This window comes from Triticum aestivum, chromosome 5A (assembly GCF_018294505.1).
Source record: "Triticum aestivum cultivar Chinese Spring chromosome 5A, IWGSC CS RefSeq v2.1, whole genome shotgun sequence".
Lineage (NCBI taxonomy): Eukaryota > Viridiplantae > Streptophyta > Magnoliopsida > Poales > Poaceae > Triticum > Triticum aestivum.
The window spans coordinates 74424419-74451920 of NC_057806.1; positions in this window are offsets into that span (position 1 = coordinate 74424419).

Below are 27502 nucleotides of genomic sequence, written 5' to 3' on the forward strand. Positions count from 1 at the left end.
AGAATAACCCTCCAGGATAGGATATTCACCCATAGGTGTAGAATCACGCCATGCAACCGTTCGATCTCAGATCCAAGGGCTCTCGGAAGCCCGTATCATGGGAGAATGGAAAGCCACTACCCTGCCGTTCGCACGCTAGCAGTTCGCTCCTACTCGTCCCCGCACGTCCTTCAATACTACGGCGGTTCGCTCCTAGTCGTCCTGTCCATTCATAGTACGACAGTTCCACTAATCCTAACCCTCCTCCCAAATCCATGGCATCCCAAATCTCCATGATCGGCGGTGAGTACAAGGTTAGAACCATCACCGGTGATGAGTTCGACGTCATCTACACCCGTTCTTCCACGACGGCGAAGGGATGCCTTTCTCGCTTCAGATGCATGTTCGAAGACTCAGATGATGAGTGGGCCGCTAGGCTAGATGTTGAGTATACCACAGTCTTGGGACGAGAGAAGGATCTAAAGGACGAAGAGAGGAAGAAGCCCGCCGTGATCCAGGTTTGCGTGCATGACTTATGCTTGGTCTACCACATATGCCATGCCGACGTTGAGTGCCAGGATTTTAAGGACATCCTCGAGAGCAATCTAGTCAAATTCGTTACTGTAGACTTTGGTAACGACAAAGAAGTCCTGCATCAGATAGGCCTCGTTGTAGGCAACACCTTCGACCTCCAGAAGAATCGGTTGGTGTCCTCTCGTCAGCCTTCAATGCTGACCCTGGCAGGAGCCATGGTTCATCCTTGTACGGTAAACTGGAGAAACTTCATTACACGTTTCATCGTCATGCATGGCAGCGGAATTTACTAGATATATACCACATCCACTACGCTGCAATGGATGGCTACCTTTTCTTCAATATCCACAAGGGTTGGATGAAGAGCAACAACCATGTCACAGCCCTAGAATTCTGCTTTGTAATTAGTTCCATCATGTTTAAATTTTATCTAAATCTGAAATAGGGGTGATCAATCCCTTGCAGCAAAAGAACTCAACTAGGTTCAACATAAAAAAACATTTTCAATGAACCCAAAGTGCCTCAAGAAAAGTTCATGATTTTTGGTTAAGGTAGAAACCTCTGCCAAAAATGATGAACATATTTCTAGGACATTTTGGATTTTTGAATTAACTCATATTGTATTTGACTTGGGGTTGTAAATTCCTATAAATACTTTTATAACTCCAATCATTTTGAAAAATATTGTGGGGCTTTGGGCTAGTCCATATTGCATCCACAAATAATTTCAGAAGCAACAAAAATGGTTTAGTATTATTACTAAATAAAAACAGAGCAAAATAAATAGAAAACAGAAAGAAAATAGGAAAAGAGAGGGACTTACCTGGCTTACCTGTCGCGGCCCAGCTGGCCAGCCCGCCTGGCGGCCCAGCCCACTGGCCTCCTCCTGTCATCTTCCTCCTTGCCAGAAGGACGGGGGCGTGCCCGACGCGCGCGCACCGCCGCCCAGCCACCTCCTGCTTGCCGCTTGCCTCCCCGACGCCACACGAGTGCCACGACACCCGCTGGAGACCCCTCGCTCCTCTCCCTCACTCTCTACTCTCTCCCTCGCCCTCTAGTCTCTTCCTCGAGCGGAGCTCACAGTCGCCGCTCGTCACCACCGCGGCCACCGTGCCCCCGCCGACTCACTAGCGTGCCCATCGGCTCCGCCTCATCACCACACGTCGACAAGCCAACGACCACGACCTCGGGAGCCCCTCATCGCCAGCATCTTCGTCGTCATCAAGCTTCGGCACAGACGACCGCCGCCGTCGATTCGCTTGCTCCAGATCCTCCCTAACCCCGCCGTGCTTTTCCACCGAACCGTTGTGAGCTTCTGCTGCGTTTCCCCCTTTTTCCGCTGTTCCCCACGCCCTCTAGTCGTCGCCCCGCAAGCATCGAGCTCCGGCCATTGCCATGGCCGGCGAGCCTCGCACTCCCGAGCTCTTCCGCTCGTCTCCGTAGCACCCGCGTGCTCTCCAGGTCCCTACGAAGCCGTAGAAGCCCTCGTTTGGCCTTCCCGTGCACCGCAGCGATGCCTGCCTCGTGCCCGTGGCTTCGGCAGCCGCCCGGCTCAACGGCGTCGCCAACTCCGGCGACGCTGTGCCCCCCTGCTGCCTTCATTGGATGCACGGGAGGAAGGGCTGCAGACCGGTGTCCTTCGCGTGTCGAACCGCTGCTAGAGCAGCGTCTTCGGCGAGCTTCCACCACGGTTTTCGTCGCCGCCGGCCAACTCCGGCGGGCTGACGTGGCGCCGTCATTAGGGGCCAATCACCCCGCTAACTAAACTATGTGCCACTGACAGTGGGCCCCACGCCCTATTTAATCCTAGTTTTGTTTATGTTTAGGTTAGTTTAAAACCCAGCGGGACCCACATGCCTGAGTTGACCCTGCTGACGTGGCCTTTGACTGGGCCCACACGTCAGCGACACTAACCAGCCCATGACACTGACCAGAGGGACCCACTGGTCAGGTTTGACCTGGATCGTGCCCGGTTGACCTGCTGACGTCATGATGGTGTTAGGCTGACGCACTAATCATTTTCTGGAATTTAAATAAATCTTAAATGATTTATTTATTTCAGAAAATATCTAAAACTTTGAAAAATCATAGAAAATAATTTGTAACTCCAATGGAAATAAATTATATATGAAAAATGATCAGAAAAATATGAAGAATTTGTTTATGCCATGTTCATGCATGTTTGAGTAAGCTAACATCACTGTTTAGGATGAAACATGATTAGGCCAACTTTCATAATAGGTTTGGAGTTGGAATTTGATGTAGTTTTGAATTTCACTTCAATTGAAATGACTTTCTGTTGCATTACCCCAAATCACAGCATATTGTCATGTCATGATCATGCATCATATTGTTGCATCATATTAATTGTGTTCCCTCTTATTTGCTGGTGTTTGTTCCCCCTCGGTAGACGTATATTCCAGCGACGAGAACGATGACACCGATGAATTGTGTTCCTCTTCAGAAGTGTCAGGAAAGCAAAACCCCCTTGTTCATTCCGATACAATCCCACTCTCTTGCTCCTGATCTCTTTTACTGCATTAGGACAACAACGATTCAATTGTTACATGCTGCGGTAGTCGAACCCCTTTCCTCTGCATGACTTGTCATTGCCACAGTAAATAGATGAAACCCACTAGCATGAGTAGGAGTTGTTTGAGCCCTAATGTGCCTACTCATTCATGCTTGTTTGTTATGCCTGCTATTGCTTAGAGTTGTGTCAGGTCTGATTCATCAGGGATGAATTGGAAAGTTGTGAACATGTCCTACTATTGAGAGCTAAGTGTGTGAACACGATTTGGTAAAGGTAGCGGTGAGAGGCCATGTAGGGGTACATGGTGGGTTGTCTCATTGCAGCCGTCCTCAGGAACTGAGTTCTGTGTTTGTGATCCATGAACAGTTACTACCACACATTGGAATGCTTAAGTGCCCCTCTCGACTTATTAATCAACCTGATCTCTGTCCAGGAGTTGCAACTAGTTTCTGGTGTTTGTAGGTAGTGTTAGTAGTCTACCAAGTGGCACCCGGTACAGGTGGCTTGGGACAGACTAGGCACAGTGGCCCGGTGTACCAAGTGGCACTCAGATGGTGGGCTTGGGAACCCTGTACACATTGTTTGGGGCCGTGAGCGACACCCCGGCCGGATCTCCTTGCAGATGGAACCCGAATAGGCGATAAACCTGGACGAGAGACTTGTGTGATTAGTCATGTCGTGGCCGACTCCCTCACCAGGCTTCCGCTTGAAGGTTGCCGAGATACACGACGTGTACATGGTGGTAAGTGGCGAGAGCGTGTGTGAAGAAGTACACCCCTACAGGGTTATAATTATCTATTCGAATAGCCGAATTCCTCGGATATGGGAACTTGGACCCCTTGCATAGTTCCTACACAAGTGAAAGTGGATACTCTAAAATGCACAAGATAAGCGTGAGTGCTATGGATGGCGTTCTCGTAGGGAGACGGGAGCGGATCCATAGTGGTGTATTGATACGGTGAATATGTGGACTCGTGTGCGCCACCTCAAAAGAGTTAATTGCAGTCGTAGTTCAGGATAGCCACCGAGTCAAAGCTGGCTTGCTGCAGTTAAATTCCACCACCCTTTTCTTGATACTGATGCATATGGAGCTAGTTCTAATGTAAGTCTTGCTAGGTACATTTTACTCATGTTTGCTTAATTTATGTTTTTTCAGAGAGACTTCAGTCTCGCTAGTAGTTCCATGTGGACTTCGACGTTTAGCTTGATACCTCAGCTACTATCTCAGCGGGCATGTCGTCGAGGCTCTCGTTCAGCAACTCCATCAAGCCTTGGATGAACTCCTTCTGCTTATTGAGTTGATCGGGCATGCCGTCGAGGGATAATGACTCCAGCTCCGCCGGCTCGACATGTTCGCCTCCCCACGGGTGTCGCCTTGCCGAGGCCCGGGATCGTTTGCGCCTTTTGGCTCACGTATGTGATAGTGTCGCTAGCATCCATATGACAGAGAACCCGAGACGACATGGCTAGTTGTGAACCCAAAGCGGCACAGACCTATGGGGACAGTCATACATGAATCACATCGAGCATGTCGGTCAACAGTGTGTGAATCCGGGCTGTAGCACTGGGCTAACAGGACTCCGGGGAACCCGGGCTGTAGCAGGCTAGGCAGGACTCCGGATGTCACCGTGTGACATTTCCCCGAAGGGACAGACATTGGAACAAAGTGAAACACATGTCGGCCAGTCAAGTGTCCTGAGCAGTAGTGCTGGGCTAGCAGGACTCCGGTGAACCGGGCTGTAGCGGACTACTATGGCTCAAGGAGCGCTAGACTACATTTCCCCATAAGAGAGGCTGCCAAGGATAAACCACTAGATTGTCAGATCCCAAACATACCAAGCATTTCAATCATACACACAATATGCTCGATATGTGCAAATACAACATGGCATCACAACAAAACTCTACAACTCAAGTACTTTATTTAAAGGCTCGGGAGAGCCATACATAACATGTTCACACAGGTAGGGGTCACAAGACCCGACACTCAAGTCATACAAACATACAAGCACATGCAAAAGCATATAAGTCTCAGTAGAGACACTAGAAAGAAAGAAGGCTTGTCGAAGCCTGTCTATCTACATAGGGCCCTCCATGGCCAGAATCACCACCTAGGTGGCAAGTTACTCATCAACGTCGAGGTCTACGTAAAACCCATCGGAGGGGGCGATGTTGTCGTCTGAAAACAGTAATTAAAGCAACATGAGTACAAAGGTACTCAGCAAGTCTTACAACAGATCCTACTATACATGCTCATTCTCAAGAAGGTGGCGGAGTTAATGCAGCAAGCCAGCTTTGACTCTTGGCTAAGCTATCCTACGAGACACCACTAGTAAAATAGTTTTCGCACACGAGTCAACCAATCACCAACACAATACTCCACCAGGGATCCTCCCTCGTCATCCTACAAGAGGGCCATCCTCGGTACTCACACTTATCTTGAGTCTTTTAGTAGTATCCATTAACTTGTCTATGAACTGTATATGCAACCAAGTAGTCCTTTACCGCGGACACGGCTATTCGAATATATGATGTTAACCCTGCAGGGGTGTACTTCTTCATACACGCTCTCACCACTTATCGTCATTTACACGACATGTACTTGACAACCTTCAAGCGGAAGCCAAATGAGGGTGTCCGCCACAGCCTACCTAAGCACTCAAGTTTGTAGTCCAGGTTTATCGCCTATCCAGGTTCCATCCGCAGGGAGTCCGGCCGAGGTTTCCACATACGGCGCCGAACGATGTGTACAGGGTCCCGAGATGCCAAGCGGGCGCCCGGCATACCCGGCCACGGTGTATCTACCACATCATATCCCACCCCTAGGGTCAGCACTACGCACGGCCGCCAACACATAACCTACAAACACCGGAAACTAGTTGCAACTCCTGGATAGATTACTAGGGTGATTAAGAACCCGAGAGGGTCCATTGGTTTCAGGCCCAATGTATGGTAGTAACTGATTCTTTAATCACACATACAGATCTCAGTTCTTAGGGACGGCCTCAATGAAACAACTCACCATGTACTCCTACATGGCCTCTCATTGATACCTTTACCAAATCATGTTCAACAAAACCCTCACAATACCGACGTAATCATTTCACTCTAGCCCATCACCCAGATGAACTAGACCTGACACAACTCTAAGCATAGCAGGCATAGCAAGGTAGGAAACACATACATGGCTCAATCAACTCCTACACATGCTAGTGGGTTTCATCTAGTTACTGTGGCAATGACAGGTCATGCAGAGGATAAGGGTTCAACTACCGGAGCACACAACAGTTTGAAACGTTGTTGTCTTAATGTAGTAAATGAGAGCAGAAGTGAGAACATGGGATTGTATCGATATGATCAATGGGGCTGCTTGCCTGATGGAGTAGTAGTAGGGTACTTCCCTTCAGCTGGATACTCAGAAATATCCTCGGAGGCAGAACCTACCACGAAAGACACCACAGAATACAATCATCACATGGCAATATGCAACAATATGATGCATGCTATGACATGGCAATATGAGGTGTCTTGCCTAATGCAATGTGAAACAAGTTGGTTTGGGTCCATTTGAATCAAAGATTCAAATGCAAGCTTATGTTCTTAAGCATTATAAGTGTATTAGCTTGTTTCACCTTAACAGCAAGGTTAAAGTGTTTTGTCATGCATGAAACCATTACTAATGTAAAGATTGAATTTTTCTGATCAAATTTCATATATAAATCTTTCCATTTGGAGTTACAGATTAAAAGTTATGAATTTTTTAAGTTTGTAATATTTTCTGGAATATCCTGAATAAGATTAAATCCAGAAAAGTCCATTACTGCGTCAGCATTGCATCAGCACTGCATCAGCAGGTCAATAGGCAGCTTAGGTCAAACCTGACTAGCGGGACCCACTGGTCAGTGACACCGTTAGTTAACTAACTAATTAGAGTTAGTTAGTGCTAATCTAGGTTTGACCAGGGATGGGGCCCGCATGTCAGTGACTCAGGGGGGTCAAATCCCACGTAAAGCACTGGCGTTTAAATGCCGGTGACAACCAGATGCAGCGGGGCAGTACAGGATTCGCGCTTCGGTGACCAAAAGTACGGCGTAGGCCATCTATGTGATGCGGGCGCCCCCTCCCCCCCCCCCCCCCCCGCATCGAGTGGTGGTGGTGGTTGGACCGGAGGGGCTGAAAACATCGCCGGCGACGACTTCGGCGGCTGTCGGAGCTCAGGTGAGCTCGGGGTCATCGCTACGACGGGCGTGGCGGCGTGGGGTTAGCTCCTACGTGCTCTACGTGGCACAGTGATCAAGAAGGACGTGGCGGCTGAGCCGTTGCATGGCCGGAGTCACACCAGCGGTGAGCATAGGCGGCGGCAGGTGCGGGTGAGCTCGGTGCGGTGCGTACGGTGCACGAGAGAGAGAACGGAGAGGGAGAGGACAGCAGCAGCTCACAGCGGTCTCGATGAGCTGGTCAGCGAGGTCGGGGAAGAGCTGGAACGGTCGAGGTAGTGAGGGGGATCTCCGGCTATGGCGGATCGGGACGGGCTCGGTGCAGCGTCTCCGGGGCAAGCGAGCGCTCGGGGATCGGTCGAGGCGAAGCAGTGGACGACGGTGAAACTTGTTGGCACGGCGAGGAGACGAGTGGACGGCAGTGGCTGCGGTCTTCACGACGGCGCGGGTGCAGTTGCGTCGGCCATGGCGTCGAGGGAGCGAGGGAGAGAGCAGGGGGGAGTGTGAGGTGTCGGGTAGACCGGGGCGACACCGAGGAGGCATTCGCGGCGTCGAAGCGATGACCAGGGGATGCAGACGAGCAGGGTGGTGGCGTGGCAAGCTCGGGCGTGTGCGCCGTGTCCCTCCTGTGTCTACTGGCAGAGGTAGGCGATGAGTGGCACAGGCCAGCAGAGTGCTGGGCCAGCTAGTGGGCTGCCAGGTGGGCTGCGCCAGGTTAGTGGCTGGATCCTTTCTCTCTCTCCTTTTTCTATTTTTTTATTTATTTTGTTTTGTGTTTTGAAATAGTAAAAATACTATTTCATTTAGGAAAACCCTGAAAATAATCAGAGGCACATTTGAAAATATTCTCAACTGCCTAAAATTACTTTCAGGATTATTTGGGCATTTTAAAATATTTATAGGATTTAAATTGCCCAAATGCCATTAGTAATGAATTAATCCGATGACCTTATGATGTCCTAGAAAAGTGTGTACCATTTTGGTCAAAGGTTTTAACCCAAAACAAAAAGGGTGGACTTTTTAGAAGGGCATTTCAGGTTCATTGAATTTTTTTAGTAAACCCTAGTTGTTCTAGGAGGGTGCTGGGGGTTCTGTCATCCCCATTTCAGTTTTCTGGGAAATTAAACATGATGCAACACTCTAATGCATGAACTAGCTAGGGTGTGACAACTCACCCCCACTCAAAAGAATCTCGTCCCGAGATTTAGGATCGGTTGGGAAGAAGGTGGGGTACTCGAGTCGAAGACGATCCTCCCTTCCCCATGTGGCATCCTTTTCAGTGTGGTGTGACCATTGAACCTTAAGAAACTTGATGTTATGGCGTCGAGTGGTACGCTCGGCTTGATCAAGGATACGAACGGGATATTCCCGATATGAGAGATTATATTGTAGATCAAGCGTTTCATGGTCCACTCCACGGATAGGATCCGCGAAGCAACGCCTTAGTTGAGAAACGTGGAAGACATCGTGAACTCTGGAAAGATGCGGAGGTAGTTCAAATTGGTAGGCAACTTCTCCTCGTTTGGCAATAATGCGAAAGGGTCCAATGTAACGAGGAGCCAATTTGCCTTTGATACCGAAACGATGGGTTCCCTTTAACGGAGTAACCCGAAGGTAAGCCTTCTCGCCGACTTCATAATTCATGAGCTTATGTTTACGGTCATATTGGCTCTTTTGACGAGATTGGGCTGTTTTAAATTTCTCACGAATAACGCGAACCTGCTCTTCTGCTTCCTGAATCATATCCGGGCCAAAGAGTTGTCTTTCCCCGGTTTCTGACCAGTTAAGAGGCGTTCGACATTTTCGTCCATAGAGAACTTCGAAAGGAGCTTTGCCCAAGCTAGCTTGATAACTATTGTTATAAGCGAACTTCGCTAATGGAAGGGCTTTATCCCAATCCATTCCGAATGAGATGACAGAAGCTCGGAGCATATCTTCCAGAATTTGATTTACTCACTCTACTTGACCACTTGATTGGGGGTGGAAGGCGGTGCTAAAAGAGAGACGAGTTCCCATAGCATTTTGGAAACTTTCCCAAAATCGAGAGGTGAAGAGACTCCCACGGTCTGAGTAAATTTCCAATGGGACACCATGAAGAGACACTATTCGGGAGATGTATAGGTCAGCTAGCTGGCTAGCGGTGATACTCTCATGAACAGGTAGGAAATGGGCTACTTTGGAAAGACGATCGATCACGACGAAGATAGCATTATTCCCTCTCTTGGTCCTGGGAAGCCCAGTAATGAAATCCATACTGATTTTATCCCATTTCCATTCGGGAATAGCCAAAGGTTGAAGGGTGTCAGCAGGCCGTTGATGCTTTGCTTTAACACGAGGACAGACGTCGCAACTAGCAATGTATTAAGAAATTTCTCTCTTCATCCTAGTCCACCAAAACCTCTGGCGTAGGTCTTGATACATTTTAGTACTATCGGGATGAATGGCGAGAGAGGATTCATGAGCTTCCTTAAGGATTAGCCGTCTCAGGTAAGATCAGCCGTGTCAGGTTTCGTGCTTTGGGAACCACTAAGCGGTTTCCAAAGTATACGACACCTTGATCATCAACAGAGAAACAATTCGCGACTCCTTTCTTAATGTTTCTCTTAATACGGGAGATTCCCGGATCTACCTTCTGTGCCTTGATGATTTGATCTGTAAGGGTAGGTTTCGCCACCAGGGTGGATAGGAATCCTTGAGGAACAATGTGAAGGTTAAGCTTACGAAATTCCTCGTGGAGAAGTGGTTGACTTTGTTGTAACATCAGGTTGTTACGATAAGATTTACGACTTAGCGCATCAGCAATGACATTGGCTTTGCCCGGGGTGTAAGTTATTCCTAAGTCGTAATCCGAGATCAACTCGACCCAACGTCTTTGCCTGAGATTCAAATCCGGTTGGGTGAAGACATATTTCAAACTTTGGTGATCGGTGAAGATCTCGCAACGATTACCGAGAAGGTAATGTCGCCAAGTTTTAAGTGCATGGACTATAGCTGCAAGCTCTAGATCATGTGTGGGATAGTTTTCCTCATGTGGGTGTAATTGCCGTGAGGCATAGGCAATTACCTGACTATCTTGCATGAGTATGCAACCTAGTCCTTGTCGCGAGGCGTCACAATAGATAATAAAGTTCTTGGAGAAATCTCATGGTACCAGTACGGGAGCAGTTGTCAGGTGTCTTTTCAGTTCCTGAAAGCTGAACTCGCACTGTGGGGTCCACTCAAACTTTTTGTCTTTCTTGAGGAGTTCAGTTAGAGGTTTAGCAACCTTGGAGAAATTCTCGATGAAGCGGCGACAATAGCTCGCTAAGCCAAGGAAGCTCCGAACTTGCTTGACCGTTTCAGGTGGAGTCCAATCAAGGACGGCTTGAACTCGCTCGGGATTGACATCAATACCCTTACCAGAGATTACATGGCCTAGATAGGTCACTTCTGGCAACAAAAATTCACACTTGGAGAATTTGGCATAAAGGCGATGCTCTTGAAGTTTCGTCAATACCAGCCTTAGATGTTCGGCATGTTCTTCCTCGCTCTTGGAGTAGATGAGTATATCATCGAGGTATACCATGACGAATTTATCCAAATACTCCATGAAGACCGAGTTCATTAACCGAGAGAAGCTGGCTGGCTTGCTGTAGAAGGTCTTTCCCGCTGGCTTACCACGGCCAACGGACTTTCCAGACTGGTTGGGGTTGTTGTTCTGGGGACACTCTCGGCTGTAGTGACCCGGCTCTCCACACTTGAAACATGTCACAACATTGGGGCGTGGAGCAGCATTAGCAGCGGGGCCACCATAGGGCTTAGACGATGCAAACTGCTGGTTGGGGTGAGGCGCCTCAAAGGATGGCCTCGGAAGGAACCTGGGTGGCAGCGCTGTGCTTGGAATCCACATCCGAGGCTTCTGAGATCCAGAGCCGGATGAAGAACCAAAATCACGAGAGTGCTTGCATGAAGCGTCATAGTCAGACTGGCCTGTCTCAGCACTGATGGCTTTATTGACCAACTTTTGGAAAGAGGTGCACTCGTGCAGACGAAGATCGCGGTGAAGCTCAGGGCTAAGTCCCTTGCGGAACATTGCCTGATTCTTAGCATCGGTGGATACTTCTTCAGGAGCATAACATGCCAGATTCCCAAACTCACGACTATAAGCATCCACAGTCAGTCTGCCTTGGGTGAAATTGCAGAACTCTTCCCTCTTACAATCCATGAGACCTTCCGGGATGTGATGCTCACGGAAAGCCTCACTGAATTCAGCCCAAGTAGTGATTTGGCCGACCGGGCGCATAGCCTCAAAGCTTCCCACCAAAGGCTAGCAGGGCCTTCGAGGTGATAGGCAGCATTGGTAACCTTATCGGCTTCGGCTACGTTGGCAGAACTTAGCTTGTGGGTGATGCTGCGAAGCCAGTCATCCGCGTCTAGGGGCTTGACGGAATGATTAAACTTTGGTGGGTACAACTTTATAAAGTCATTGATTGACACCAAGTCGTTTCGTTGACGACGTGCAGTGTTCTGCTCAATCCGCTCCAGCAAGCTGTTAGTCTCACGCTTGTTTCTTTCTGCCTCTAGCATAACTTCGGCCAGGGAAGGCGGTTGAGGAAGATTCTCACCCCTAGCTGCACTGGCTTCCCCCTGCTCCGGGGCAGCAGGGTTGCTGCGGGTGTTGACCATCCTAGGAAAAACAAGACAACGGTTTAGACAAGGATGGCACAAACATGGCAAGGAAGTGCATAATGTAATGGATAACATGGAATGCTGAGATGTTCATTGCACAACATGGTAATATAGAAACTGCCATATATATACCATTGGTCATACACACCGTACATAGTTTAGTACAAGCCCAGGCTAGAGTACAACTACGGTGAAAGATATTACCACTACTAGGAAAAGGGCTATAGATGGAAATGACACTAATGGCGCACCAGACATGTGGTGCGCCATTAGTATATACTAATGGCGCACCACCTTCTGATGCGCCATTAGTGTTGAAACTACTAATGGCGCACCCTGCCCACGGTGCGCCATTAGTACCAAAAAATTTTTTTGAACTAGTGCGCCTGTCCAAACATACTAATGGCGCACCGTGGGTGTGGTGTGCCATTACTAGTTAAACTAGTAATGGCGCACCATGCCACAGTGCGCCATTAGTAACCTTGGCCACCACTTCCACCGAATGCACCCCCCCCCTGTGGATCGCCTTTTCAGTTTAAAAAAAAATAAAAGAAAATGATAAAAATGTCAAAAAAATAAAAGAAAATAAGTTTCCCATGTGATATGTGGCCTAGTTGTTGGGAAAATTTGCAAATATGAATTTTGACTTCATTTGCAACTTTTGCATACTAACTCGGATGAAAAAGTTTTTTATATGAAAAATCATCTACTCGAAAAGTTACATCCAAATTTAACCGGGGGAACCCTGTTAAACATTTTCAAAATCCTCAAAAACCTAACAAAAAAAAGATACGGGGCTTTTAAGATCTAGAGAGGCAAAAAAATCAAAAAAATTCAAACTTACTAATGGTGCACCTACCCATGGTGCGCCATTACTATCTTCCCGCCTTCAAAATTCAAAATAAGTCAAAAAAATAAAAAAAAAAGTTACTAATGGCGCACCTGACCATGGTGCGCCATTAGTATCTTCCCTCCTTCAGAATTCAAAATAAGTCAAAAAAATAAAAAAACAATTACTAATGGCGCACCTGCCCGTGGTGCGCCATTAGTATCTTCCCGCCTTCAAAATTCAAAATGAATCAAAAAAATAAAAAAAATTACTAATGGCGCACCTGCCCGCGGTGCGCCATTAGTATGCCGTATATATGGCTGGTCCTCTCCTCCTCTCTTCATTTCATCTTCCCTTCTCTCCTCCACCATACTTCTCCTCTCCGGTGACCTCCTCCTCTTCGGTGACCTCCTCCTCCCTCCTCCCCTCCCCTCCCCTCATGGTTTCTTCTCCCTCCTCTCCGGCGACCTCCTCCTCCCTCCTCCCTCCTCCCTCCTCCCCTCCCCTCCCCTCCCCTCCCCTCCCCTCCCCTCATGGTTTCTTCTCCCTCCTCTCCGATGAGCTCCTCCTCCCTCCTCTCCGGTGAGCTCCTCCTCCCTCCTCTCCGGTGAGGCAAAAAATCCCTCCTCTCCGGTGAGCTCCTCCTCCCTCCTCTCCGGTGAGCTCCTCCTCCCTCCTCTCCGGTGAGGCAAAAAATCCCTCCTCTCCGGTGAGCTCCTCCTCCCTCCTCTCCGGTGAGCTCCTCCTCCCTCCTCTCTGGTGAGCTCCTTCTCCCTCCTCTCCGGTGAGCTCCTCCTCCCTCCTCTTCGGTGAGCTCCTCCAATCCCCTCATGGTTTCTCCTTCCTCCTCTCCAGCGACCTCCTCCTCCTCCTCTCCGGCGAACTCCTCTCCGGCAAAAGACCATGGCAACAAGATCCAAAAACAGGAACAAAATTTGAAATAATGTCGTGCCAAAAAACAAGCAAAAAAACGAGCAAAAAATGGGCAAAAAATCACGATCCAGATCTAGATTCAAAATGGCGCATCACTAATGGCGCATCACAGGACAATGCGCCATTAGTATGCCGCGGTTACTAATGGCGCATCCAGTTGTGGTGCGCCATTAGTATCCAAAGCACCTAGGTATACATGGCCCCTGGGAGGCATACTAATGGCGCACCGTGGCCTATACTAATGGCGCACCAGTGGTGCGCCATTAGTATACCAGATACTAATGGCGCACCACTGGTGCGCCATTAGTAAAAATTACTAATGGCGTGCTGTTAATGGCGAACCACAGATGCGCTATTAATGGCCATACTAGGTGCGCCATTAGTAGGGGTTTTTCTAGTAGTGTACATCTTATCGGAGGCATTCTAAGCTCCTATACATTATTTTTCTACACCTCCCGAGCATGATACACACCAAGTCGTATCCCACGGGTCATGCAGGACTGTGGAGAATACAACTATTACAGTACTAGTGAACTACTACTAGCTCAGACGGCTCCATAGTATTCCTCATAAAAGTCACCACCAACAAGCCTGGAAGAGGAACCTGATCATTTGGGAACAGACGGTCCTGCGGAGCCTGCGGACCATAGGGACTCGGATGTGGCCTTGGTCCCACAAATGGTGGTAGACGGGGACCATGAGGAGGGTGATGCCTCCTACACCACGCCACTCCATACAATCTGGCAATCCAGACCGCACAGGGTACAGGTCCCTCAGGTCCATGTATCCTGCCTGTACAGCAGGTGCAAACAGAGTCAAAGTGGCCCAGTGATCAGCACGAGAGTTGAAAAGCTCCATACGCAAGGCCCGATTTTCGCGGTCCTTATCCTCGAGCATCTCAGCAATGGTGCGGAGTAGTGACTCCTCTTGTGTAGAGTCATAGTACAAAGCCTGATAGTACCCCTGTGCTCCAGGGAGTGAGGCTAGCATGTAGCGGCAAGGCAGTACTGGATCGAATGATAGTCATCATTGAGTAAGCTGCATCCTACACAGACATCTCAATAGTGACCCCAAGTCCATAGGAGCAGTGAAGGGGTTCAGTGGCTCTAGGATAAGAGGGATATATCCTGACGGTACAAAGGTACTGGCTCTGGTTGAAGTCTCGGAACTGCTCCTCGACGGTATATTCCGGATAACATCGATAGCCTGTCTCGACCATCACTCGAACCAACATGGCCGTGCGACCGGGTACATCGGGGCACCGGGTCAGATGAACCACTTGGTTCTGGGAACGGGTGGCCATCTGAAAGCACAGGATAATGCAAAGGCATTGGAATTTCCTAGGAGAAATCGGACAGCACAACGGCTGTAAATGCTCAGAAAATGATTTGAGACATTCACAACAGTTTGCAAAGGCATTGGAATTTCCTAGGAGAAATCAGACAGCATAACGGTTCTAGTTCAACTGACAACATACTAAAAGTTGTAGAAACTATACTAAGACTTGTAACAACAATCCTATAAGCTACTACGGATTAGTAACACATGAACCTGATAGAAAGAAGAGAGACTAGTCCTTAACCCAGATAGAAAGAGAAGAGAATGACTTAGATCAGAGGGCATAAGGTAAAGGAGTAAAAGAGCCTTGTGTTCCATCCCACAATAAATTCCCCTACATATAACTAAAGCATTTCTAGACACGACATCGACCAGTTTGGCTCAACGAACCTACAGGCATTCCGGATCTAATGCCAACGCTATCAGGACCCCGATTCCGGCTCTGATTCCAATGTTGTCAACACCTCATATCACTTTGCGGCCTCACGCACGGTATCCCCACGGGTGTCGCCTTACCATGGCCCAGGACCGTTTGCGCCTTTTGGCTCACGTATGTGATAGTGTCGCTAGCATCCATATGACAGAGAACCCAGGCCGACATGGCTAGTCGTGAACCCAAAGCGGCACAGACCTATGGGGACAAGCATACATGAATCACATCGAGCATGTCGGTCAACAGCGTGTGAATCCGGGCTGTAGCACTGGGCTAACAGGACTTCGGGGAACCCGGGCTGTAGCGGGCTAGGCAGGACTCCGGATGTCACCGCGTGACATTTCCCCGAAGGGACAGACATAGGAACGAAGTGAAACACATGCCGGCCAGTCAAGTGTCCTGAGCAGTAGTGCTGGGCTAGCAGGACTCCGGTGAACCGGGCTGTAGCAGACTACTAGGGCTCAAGGAGCACTAGACTACCTTTCCCCATAAGAGAGGCTGCCAAGGATAAACAACTAGATTGTCAGATCCCACACATACCAAGCATTTCAATCATACACACAATATGCTCGATATGTGCAAATACAACATGGCATCACAACAAAACTCTACAACTCAAGTACTTTATTTAAAGGCTCGGGAGAGCCATACATAACATGTTCATACAGGTAGGGGTCACAAGACCCGACAGTCAAGTCATACAAGCACATGCGGAAGCAAATAAGTCTGAGTGCAGACACTAGAAAGAAAGAAGGCTTGTCGAAGCTTGTCTATCTACATAGGGCACTCCATGGCCAGAATCACCACCTGGGTGGCAAGTTACTCATCGACATTGAGGTCTACATAAAACCCATCGGAGGGGGCGGTGTTGTCGTCTGAAAACAGTAATTAAAGCAACATGAGTAGAAAGGTACTCAGCAAGTCTTACAACAGATCCTACTATACATGCTCATTCTCAGGAAGGTGGCGGAGTTAATGCAGCAAGCCAGCTTTGACTCTTAGCTAAGCTATCCTACGAGACACCACTAGTAAAATAGTTTTCGCACACGAGTCCACTAATCACCAACACAATACTCCATCGGGGATCCTCCCTCGTCATCCTACGGGAGGGCTATCCTCGATACTCACACTTATCTTGAGTCTTTTAGTAGTATCCATTAACTTGTCTATGAACTGTATAGGCAACAAGGTAGTCCTTTACCACGGACACGGCTATTCGAATATATGATGTTAACCCTGCAGGGGTGTACTTCTTCATACACGCTCTAACCACTTATCGTCATTTACACGACATGTACTTGACAACCTTCAAGCGGAAGCCCAACGAGGGTGTCGGCCACGTCCTACCTAAACACTCAAGTTTGTAGTCCAGGTTTATCGCCTATCCAGGTTCCATCCGCAGGGAGTCCGACCGAGGTTTCCACATACGGCCCCGAATGATGTGTACAGGGTCCCAAGACGCCAAACGGGCGCCCAGCATACCCGGCCACGGTGTAACTACCGCATCATAGCCCACCCCTAGGGTCAACGCTACGCACGTCCGCCAACACACAACCTACAAACACCAGAAACTAGTTGCAACTCCTGGACAGAGTACTAGGGTGATTAAGAAGCCGAGAGGGTCCGTTGGTTTCGGGCCCAATGTATGGTACTAACTGATTCTTGAATCACACATACAGATCTCAGTTCTTAGGGACGGCCTCAATGAAACAACCCACCACGTACTCCTACATGGCCTCTCATCGATACCTTCACCAAATCATGTTCAACACAACCCTCACATTATCGACGTAATCATTTCACTCTAGCCCATCACCCAGATGAACCAGACCTGACACAACTCTAAGCATAGCTGGCATAGCAAGGTAGGAAACACATACATGGCTCAATCAACTCCTACACATGCTAGTGGGTTTCATCTAGTTACTGTGGCAATGACAAGTCATGTAGAGGATAAGGGTTCAACTACCGCAGCACACAACAGTTTGAAATGTTGTTGTCTTAATGCAGTAAATGAGAGCAGAAGCGATAACATGGGATTGTATCGATATGATCAATGGGGCTGCTTGCCTGATGGAGTAGTAGTAGGGTACTGCCCTTCAGCTGGATACTCGGAAATATCCTCGGAGCCAGAACCTACCACGAAAGGCACCACATAATACAATCATCACATGGAAATATGCAACAATATGATGCATCCAATGACATGGCAATATGAGGTGTCCTGCCTAATGCAATGTGAAACAAGTTGGTTTGGGTCCAATATTCTTAAGCATTATAAGTGTATTAGCTTGTTTCACCTAAACAGCAAGGTTAGAATGTTTGGCATGCACGAAACCATTACAGATGGAAAGATTGAATTTTTCTGATCAAATTTCATATATAAATCTTTGCATTTGGAGTTACGGGTTAAAAGTTATGAATTTTTGAAGTTCGTAATATTTTTTGGAATTTCCTGAATAAGATTAAATCCAGAAAAGTCCATTACTGCATCAACATTGCGTGAGCACTGCATCAGTAGGTCAACAGGTGGCTCAGGTCAAACCTGACCAGTGGGACCCACTGGTCAGTGACACCGTTTGTTAACTAACTAATTAGGGTTAGTTAGTGCTAATCTAGGTTTGACCAGGGACGGGGCCCACATGTCAGTGACTCAGGGGGGTCAAATCCCTCGTCAGCAGGGTCAAAGCACCGGCGTTTAAACATCAACGATGACCAGACGCGGCGGGGCAGCGCGGGATTTGCGCTCCGGCGACGAAAAGTACGGCGGAGGCCATCTACGTGATGCAGGCGCTCCCCTGCATCGAGTGGTGATGGTGGTTGGACCGGGGGTGGCTGAAAACGTCACCGGCGACGACTTCGGCGGCTGCCGGAGCTTGGGTGAGCTCGGGGTCGTCGCTACGATGGGCGTGGCGGCATTGGGTTAGCTCCTACGTGATCTACGTGGCGCGGTGAGCAAGAAGGACGTGACGGTTGAGCCGTTGCATGGCCGGAGTCACGGCGGCGGTGAGCACAGGTGGCGGCGGGTGCGGTTGAGCTCGGTGCAGTGCGTATGGTGCACGAGAGAGAGAACGGAGAGGGAGAGGACGGCAACAGCTCACAGCGGTCTCGACGAGCTAGTCAGCAAGGTCGGGGAAGAGCTAGAGCGGTCGAGGTAGCGAGGGGGATCTCCGGCGATGGCGGATCGGGACGGGCTCGGTGCAGCGTCTCCAGGGCGAGCGAGCGCTCGGGGATCGGTCGAGGCGAAGTAGTGGACGACGGCGAAGCTTGTTGGCACGGCAAGGCGACGAGTGGATGGCGGTGGCCGCGGGCTTCACAACGGCGCGGGCGAGGCTGCGTCGGCCATCGTGTCGAGGGAGCGAGGGAGAGAGCATGGGGGAGTGTGAGGTGTCGGGTAGACTAGGACGACACCGAGGAGGCGTTCGCGACGTCGAAGCGGTGACCAGGCGATGCAGACGAGCAGGGCGGTGCTGTGGCGAGCTCGGGCGTGTGCGCCGTGTGCCTCCTCTCTCTACTGGCAGAGGTAGGCGATGACTGGCACGGGCCTGTGGGCTGCCAGGTGGGCTGCGCCAGGTAAGTGGCTAGATCCTTTCTCTCTCTCCTTTTTCTATTTTTTTATTTATTCTGTTTTGTGTTTTGAAATAGTAAAAATACTATTTCATTTAGGAAAACCCTGAAAATAATCAGAGGCGCATTTGAAAATATTCTGAATAGCCTAAAATTACTTTCAGGATTATTTGGGCATTTTAAAATATTAATAGGATTTAAATTGCCCAAATGCAATTAGTAATGAATTAATCCAATGACCTTATGATATCCTAGAAAAGTGTGCACCATTTTTGTCAAAGGTTTTAACCCAAAACAAAAAGGGTGGACTTTTTAGAAGGGCATTTTAGGGTCATCGAAAAAGTTTTTAGTAAACCCTAGTTGTTCCACGGGGTGCTGGGGGTTCTGTCATCCCCATTTCAGTTTTTTGGGAAATTAAACATGATGCAACACTCTAATGCATGAACTAGCTAGGGTGTGACAGAAAGGTAGAGTGATTTTCGGTTAGGTAGTTCCCCTTTTTGTAACCTAAGTACTAGCACTAGTACTAATACCTGCATAGTGGGAACACGTTCAGGTTTGGTACGTACTACTAGTAGGTGTGAGCAGGCTTTCGAATGTGATGGGAACAAGGTAACGATTAATTGATGGTTTTGGTTTCGAGGTCCGAAACGGCTCCTGATGAGTTTAGCGGAACATAAGTTTCATGTACTACACTGCTCAAATGCGTAAATATTATGTTACTGTCAAAAATTGGCACAAAATACGAAGGAGACCAATGGAAGTACTACTAGCAACCCACGATTAAACTACTCGCATGCACACAGTGGAGTAATAATGTCTTTCTCTCGCCCTCACGTCCACTTAATTTGCATGCGCTGTATTAATTGACCATCAATGAAGAGAACGACTTTACACGTGTAAAATTATCACATGGGGTGGATCTTGGTACAAAATTGCGTCCGCCCGTGTACCCGCGTGTGCGTGCGAGGAATGAGTGCGTGCATGGCGTGCGTGCACATCTTCGCTTCGTGCATGTACCGCCAGTATGGCTCAGTGAGGACGAGTACATTCTTCTAGAACCAGCAGCACATCACTGTGATCAATCCACGCAAGGAGGTCGTGACAACGCCTACACATGTGCCACGTGGCTTCATGAACTTTAAGAGAGACACTATGTAGCGTGCCATTGGTATTCTAATTTACGTGTTTTGCACATACTCGAATTACTAGAAAGGTACACATGCATTGCATGCATCAGATTTTGCAACCAAATTATGAATAAATACCACACTATAGCATGTAAGCTCTGAGTCATATATGCCTGATGTAGCCCTTCGTTTAATTCTTATAGTTCATCTCATTCAAAATCAAATTAGTTTTCATAAAAAACCTAAGAACGCGGGAATAGGAAAAACATGGGATTATAGTGAAATGTCGTCTTGAATCCTACAGGATTGTACGAGTGTTTGATTGTGCATAGAAAAAACGCAGAATTCTTTCAAAGAGGTTTGAGTGGATGGTATGTTTCCTATGAAATCTAGTGCAAATGAATCATATGGAAAAATTCCTATGTTTTACAATCCTACGAATCAAACAACCAAGATAGGAAAAATTCCTAATGATTAGAATCCTCCAAAATTCCTTTGAGAATCCTTTGAATCAAAGAATCCTTTATCTATTTTATGATTCATGGAATTGTACGTTGTAAAGCATAAAGTAGAAAATAAATAATGGCAATTCAACTAGAAAAAAGTTTGGGCAGTTATGATACGGAAGATTCTAGAACAAAAGAGAACCACTGTTGTTTTGAGGTTTATGCATTATGCTTAAGTTCAACCATGGAGTCTGCTAGATTGTACATGTGGCAAAATCTGGCGGGGGGCTAGAAGATGGTGCGAGGGGCCGAGTGGAGGGAGACTATGAAGGAATGCACAAGTGTGAGATCGATATTTAGAGAGGGGGGCCGAACACGTGCGCTGATGCGCGCAGTGGCGGAGCCATGAAAAATAAATGAGCTAGGGGGCCAAGCATTGCTAATCGTTTACAAGGAGAGTCAATTCATGAACTTAAACCATTTTTGCAGCAATTGTCTAATGATCGCATTCATATTAGCCTTGATATATATTGATGTTATGGGGGGAGGGGGCAGGGCCCTTACTGCCCCCTGTCTTCGCCATTGTGCACGCGTCTGATAGATGAAGCGGAAGGCATGGATGATGAGAGGGGGATGTTGGATACATAATTAATGTGGGTGTATTAGCCATATATGTTAATCCTATATAGAGAGGTATAGATTGATCGATGTGGATGTGGGAAAGAGGGTGAGACCTACCTGGATATATCGATTGATCGGTTTGTGTGGAAAACTATGAAAGACCTAGCTATATACACACATACATAGAGGAACATCGATCATTGCGCATGCACGTGTGAGAGATAAAGAATGCCCGATATGATGGAGAGGGGGATGTGTGTTGGTGTGTGCCTTCATGGGAGACCGACCTGAAGAAAAAGATTGCATGCGTGCAATGGATAATGCCGAATGGTAGTGTGTGTGCATGCATGCACGAGAGAAAGTTAGTGGTACAATTATAAAGAGTAGACTATTGTGTGGGTGTAAAAGAATAATTGATTAGGTGAGGTCACAATCAATGTAAAGTTGAATTCAAATATTTGAATAAGAGATCCTGATGTTTGAAACCCATGCATGCATGAATATAACTGAGATCTGCGCGGTGTGGTTTGGAAAGGAGCATGTTTTGTAATGTATACACATTCAACAAGGTCAGACTGATTTGAATTTGAGATACCGATGGCAGACATCATTTGGCCACGTCGCATCCGTGCATGGACACACTGTTCTAATTGGAGATGATGGGCGGCTTTTGCATCACATATATATATATATATATATATATATATATATATATATATATATATATATATATATATAACTCCTCTTTTATACTCCCGGGTGTATCTACTCCCACCATTAGTTTTTTTAGAATTACTCCCACCATTAGTAGTAGATTGGAAAACTGAGTTATCCATTCATTATATCCGATTTCTTAAATGGTGTCTGAACAGATCTAACAACCAGCCCGTCGGAACTCCCCCATGCATGCGGAGCTAACTATAGATTCGATTAAACCATATAATTAGAGTTTAAATTAATGGTATCTGGACGTGGGTTATGTAAAAACGTTTGCATGCTGATTGTTTCAAAGGAGTATGTACATATACTATACTGATTTTTTAATGGGGTATATACTACTATTTTCAGAGTATATACTACCATATGTTTATACTGGAGTATCATTCGTATGATGCATGCAATATTGATCAGTATATACTGATAACTGATTGTTGGAAAGGAGTATATGGTTCTTTTTTTAAATTAGGTATACTACTCGATGCAAAACAAAAAAATGAGATATACTACTTTTTGCACAAGGAGTATAGCACAGAGGTTTATCTTCCATACGATGTTCCCTTACCAAGCAATAATATATGTTTCCCCGTCCTGTAGTATGTATACTTCATCAAAGAGGATAAATATACGGCAAGAAATTATGTATACTGAAACTAAGTGAAGCATGTTGGAATAAGTATATGTAAATACCATTTGGGTCTTTTTTTAACCAGCTACTTGGTGTCATAATTGTGGTATACACTTCTGAATTATTTTAGTAGTATGTACGCACATGCGGATTTTTTTTTCATTTGTAGATATTGTTAATTTAGGGCATAATACATTTTAGTGTATATATATACTGCTTTTCATCCTGTATACACCACTACTTTAGTTACTCATCCAAATATTCAAACTAGTATATAAACTTCTTTCTTGTAGTATGTGCGGTATATAATACTGCCTATTATTAAGTAATATATACTGATTTTTGGGTGGTATATAACCTAAGCATCCAAATTAGTATCTACATCTTTAATGAAGGGTATGTATGTACTGATTTCTTATAGGTAGTATATACTGCTTTTTCTTCGTGTATACTTTTTTCTTATTTAAGTGGTAGTATGTGCCAAGCAACAAAAAATGAGGCATTTTTTAGAGGCGTCATTTACATACATTAAGAGCATGTACATACGTGTTTTTTATGGAGTTTGTACTTCAAATCTTCGGCATTAAGTGTATATTGTACGGATCAAAGAAGTATATGCTTCCAAAAAAGAAGTACATGATATCCATAAGAAAGTATATACAGCACAAGTTTGCGCATGCTGGATCCACAGAACACTGGTGCAAAGAATGCTCGACTATGCTCAGTACATCCATGTCCAATTGGGTCTATAGCCAGACCATGGATGAAAGCTTAACTACGCGCGGCTGACACGCTAATTACAATGAGTTGTCATGGAAAACGTTGTCAAGCCGTCGTCTGATGCATCTAATGTACGTCATCGAGCCATTTCTGGACGCATCTCATCTGCATGCATGGTGTAGCCGTCCTGCTGAGTCGCCGGCTGGCCTCATGTCTTCTTCCTCGTTGAGCCGTCCTGCTAACTTCATAGTTCCATGCCATTCCTCCAATTACCTGTTCGGGGAAATTAATGGTGATACTTGGATGTGAGTGCAGCGTACCTGGTTTTAGATCTGGTCAAGTCTGATAGGTGGAGTAGACCCGAATGGGAGTGCTTGATCTAGATGCGAGAGACACGCTGGGTATACACGGGGATGATCGTTACCATCGTTCGTAGTCGTCGGCCGTGGCGGAGCTCGACGAGAGAGCCGTCCAACTTTTGGTATGTAACAATGACGATGTGTTTTTCCATGGCAAGTGGGTTGTAGTTTGGAATCCCTAAAAACAAGGATTCTGTTTAAGGGATTTTCAACTACCACGTGATTATCCATAGATAATTCAGTTTAATTATTAAAATCATAAAATGGTTTGGATAAGAGGGAGGGTGGACGGAGGTGGGAGTACATACTCCTAGGAGTACTAACCCATTTTCCTATATATATATATATATAATATTTTTTTATATTGTGTGCGGGTAACTTTAAATTTGAAAGATGGTCGTTGGATACGGCGAATCCGATGGTCCAAAGATGGCAAATTTGAGCACTACTGGCCATTGGATATCATCTAGATTTCACCAGATTTCGCCACATGTATAATCTAGAAGACTCCATGGTTGAACTTAAGCATAATGCAAAACATCAAAACACAAGCACTTCTTATTTGTTCTAGAATCTTACGTATCAGAATTGCCCAAATGTTTTTCTATATGATTTGCCATTATTTGTTTTTACTTTATGTCTTACGACGCAAAATTCCCTGAATCTTAATATAGTTAGCTTTCTTATAAAAACTAGATGATTTTGAATGAAATGAACTATAAGAATTAAACGAACATCTACATCATGCATATATGACTCAAAGCTTGCATGCTATAATGTGGTATTTATTCATAATTTGGTTGCCAAATCTCATGCGCGCAATGCACGTGTACCTTACTCTAGTCTTTGTGTGTGTGTTGTGCGTGTTGAGGTGCAAATTGTCTTTTTTTGGGTACACGTTAAGCTTGTTCTTCCGAAATTTCAAGCCGCACCTTGTTATGCCAAAAATTCAAGCTAGCGTCTCTGTCTATCGTGCTGCGTAACTCCCGCCTCTTCAACCCGCGCCATGTTAGCCGAAATATTTAAGATATGTCTTTGTCTCGTTGTGCTCCGACAACTCCCTCCATCTCAACCCGCGCCTTGCTATTCCGAAATTACAACGCGCGCGAAAACTCCCACCTCTTGTGAAATCCTGATACGCGAAATGCCCATGGTACCCCTGAACCGAAAGAACCGCCTCAAATCGGTGGGGGTACTTTCATAACTTACCCCACATTTCGGACAAGCGCATCTCTAAGCCATGGTTCCCCACTGCCATCCCAGCCACCCACCCATTCGTACGCCAAGGCCGCGAAAACCCGCGACAAAACCCCACACCCTGCTCCATCCGCCACCCAGCCGAAACCTCTTCCCCGACGATGTCGTCCACAGCAACACCTCGACGTCCCTCATTCACCGTACCGGATGACGATCCGTCGCCGATCTCATCGTCGCGCTGGTTCAGCCACCCCATCCTCCACCTCGAAGGAGCTGCCCCAACGTTCCCCTCGTCTTTCGCGCCACCTCCATTCCCACAACGCCATCTTCACTTGCACCACCCGAAGAGCATCATCATCACCGTTTCCTCGGATGAAGCTGCGACCTAATCGGCACCACCAAAGAGGTTGTACACTAATCGCCAGCCACTTCCTCCACGGCTTCGCTCCCTCGGCGGCGACGTCCACATCAGTAGGACCTTATGCTGCTTTAGCTCTCGCTCACGCTGCTGCTCTGCTCTTGCTCTCGATCCCCTGCATGGTCTGCTCTTGCTATTGCTCTTGCTTGCGCTGCTGCTCTCCCTCTTGCTCTTGCTTGCGATGCTGCTCCGGTTTAGCTACACTTCACTCCGATGCCACCGGGGTGAAGGAAGAACCAGCGCAGCAGGGAGGGGGCTCGCCGGAGAGGTACCCACTATCTATCTTAGGGTTCAGGATGGAGGCGGTGGTCGCCGACGGTGGCGGGGCGTTGGCGGGGAGGTGGCGTGGGGATCGTCGGAGAAAAAGCTCGGCACAGGGGGGCCTAGAGGGATGGCCGGGGCAGCGGCGGACCGGCGGTGGGGAGTGTTTTCGGGGCGGGCGAGGTGGCGCACCACCGGCCGCGGTTGGCGGGGGGCTGCTGTTTGCCCGGCTCAGGGGGTGGAGGTTGAAGATGAACCGCATGCCCTTGATTTCGTATCCAACGGCTGCAAAATCGATTGACCAGAGATGAAAAAGTCAGTCGACCGACGTGTAGCCTCACCTTGCTAGTGCATTCAGTTTCGACAGCAAAATTCAGTTTCGACAGTTAAGTTCAGTTTCGACAGTTAAGTTCAGTTTTGACAGTTAAATTCAGTTTCGACAGTGAAGTTCAGAGATGAACGGCTGATGTATTTTACATCTAGCACTTTGTGTTTATGTATTTGCGTCATGTATTGGAGATGCTATTAGAATTCCACTCAGGTTAACGTTGTTCGTTGTCTCTCTTGTCCTTCTTCAGCCTCGGCGTCGTACAACTCACCGGAGCTGCTCCAACAACGACACCCTCCATCACAGTGGAGCAGTACCTCGGGCTCCATCTCCAGACGCCTAAGATCTTCTTCCCCTCCTTCGACAGCCAAGCTAGCCGGAGCATCCTCACCGGCCAACCCAATCACGCTGAGATCGACATGGCTTCGCCAAAGAGGTTGTACACTTGTTGCATCTCTTTTTTACTCTACATGTTATATATATATATATTGTCCACTTAGCACTCGTAGTAACGGGAAATACGATTATTTTATCCTACTATATGACAAGCAGTGAGGTACCAGGCAACTTAGCTATCCGTGATGGACTCTCTTGAACGCCATCATTATTTATCTCTGCGCGTTTGAGCTGTGCATTTGTCGATGGGCCTGGGAGTTGAGCTAGTATGGCAGTGGCCTGGGTCCAAAGAAATAGAAGTAGTACAAAAACATTTTTTAGTGTAGGATTTTTTAGTAGTACAAAAACGGTATGATTTGTTCCTTTAGTGTCTCCTTGAAAGAAAAACCGTAGGAATTCTAATTTCCACTTCTCCTCCTTTTCATATTCCTATTCGTCAAGCACAAGACTAAGAGATAGTAGCATAATAGCATTATAACCATACATTTTCTTGTGGTTTGAATTAATCTCCCCATGCTTTTTTGCATCCTGTGATCTTCCAATTGTTGTGAATCAAACACCCAGATTGGCAGATATTCTATGTTTTTAAATTCTCTATTTTGCACGTGCATTCCTATCCTATTCCTATCTAGTTCCTATCCCTGCATTGTTAGAATCCTCAAATTCAAACAAGCCCTTACTCAATTACTTCTGTTACAAATATGTGTCAAAGAAAACCTTGTGTGGTTTGACCTGCTCCTGCGGCGCTGTGTTCCACCCCAGCTCAGATGCTCCAACGACGAAAGGGTTGACCACAGCAGGGATCCGCTCTCCATAATGTCTTTCGCCGCCTCAGATCTTCTTCCCCGCCGCCGGCACCCATGGCAACTGCATTACCATCATCAACTGAGCAGATGACCTTGAGGACTACACGGATCCGCACTCTTCCGTGTTTGCTTATGTTATGCGTTGCTTAATATGACGACATGCTACATTATCGTCGTGTTCACCTATTAGACTCCGAGTCAGGTCTAAACTAATGTTGAAACTTAACTTTTTAAATGGTTGTGGGGTACATATTGGGGCAGCAATCAGCACTATCTGTCTACTATCTGGTTAATCTCCAATGTCTACAATGAGTTTCATGTTGGGTGCAAACAAACATTAAAGGAGCCATTATCTGTATTTTTTAACTAAAGCTATTATCTGCCTGCTATCATTGGTTTTAGGTCTATCCACAGTTTGCTACCATCATTCTGGATTTGTGCATG